Below are 1,196 nucleotides of genomic sequence, written 5' to 3' on the forward strand. Positions count from 1 at the left end.
TACCTATGGCCACACAGACTTGGCATTTGGACTCTGCTCAGTCTAATTTTGGAATTTGAGTATTGGGCTTTGCCTAATTGATTTTGGAACTGCTTTGATCTTGAAAAAGATTAGCAAAAAACCCCCCCAAACAGCTACAGCCCTTGGCTACCCTGTGGCCACCTGGCCTGCTGCCATTTGCACACCTCCACCATGGCAAGCAGCTCCTTTGCCTGCAGCCACTTGCCCTGCTTATGCCACAGTGGCCTGAGCCTCCACCACTACCACCACAGGCTGGTGTTGTAGTAGCCACAACAGCCACCGCATGGGCTGGACTGGCCCACTCAGAGCCTTATAGCCCAGATGGGGCACCCAGTGGGTCGGACAGGTTTTAAGGCACTCTTTTGCAGCCCACTGCACTGCTATGGCTGAACAAAGGCAGGGCTAGTTGCCAACTGGTTTATGTCAACGTCACAATAATATCTAAACCCTGGAAATCTTTGGTGATGTACAATTTGCCATTATATATTACTTACACTTGGAACATACTGATTCCTTCACCTTTCCACAAAGCATGAATGACGGGTGCCTCCTGAGACTGGGGGGGCAGTTTGTAGGTGGCACTGATGGCCAGCAGGGACCACCTGCAGATGCCAGCAGTGCTGTCGGTGGGGTGCTGAATGGGGACCGCCTGCAGACGCTGGTGGCAGCGATGGTGGGGGGGGCTGGTGGCAACCACCGGCAGAAAGTGGTGGCAGCAGCCAATCTTGGGGGGGCACGTGCCCCCTCTATGTGGAGCTGTCTCTGAACACTGCCATCACACAGCAGTATATTTGGCTCCCTCTGAGACGGAAAAACGGGCTCCAGCTCCCCCGAGCCTCTGGGCAGCCAGAAAACAGATTTGCTGCAAGAGGGGAGGAAAACAAAGATCCCGGGCTCACCTAGCCTGGCCAGCTGGGAGCCGCAGGGGACCTGGCTTGTGACAGGCCGCGGGGGCAGCTTCACCCCGGCCGGGACCAGCGCCGGGGCCGCACGCGCGCCTGGGGAGTTGCCCCCAGCCACGCTCAGCTGAGGCGGGGAGAGGCGGCACATCTTGCCCGCCAGCGTCCTGGGAAGCCCCAGTGCAGCGAGCGCCGCCCCCGAGGGCACCCACCGCCGCCCCGCGTCCCCACGGGCGGGCGCCTTGGCCCTCGGGCAGCGGCAACGACCACGCCCCA

This window comes from Gavialis gangeticus, unplaced genomic scaffold (assembly GCF_001723915.1).
Source record: "Gavialis gangeticus isolate Ggan-Ray unplaced genomic scaffold, GavGan_comp1, whole genome shotgun sequence".
In the NCBI taxonomy this organism is placed as follows: domain Eukaryota; kingdom Metazoa; phylum Chordata; order Crocodylia; family Gavialidae; genus Gavialis; species Gavialis gangeticus.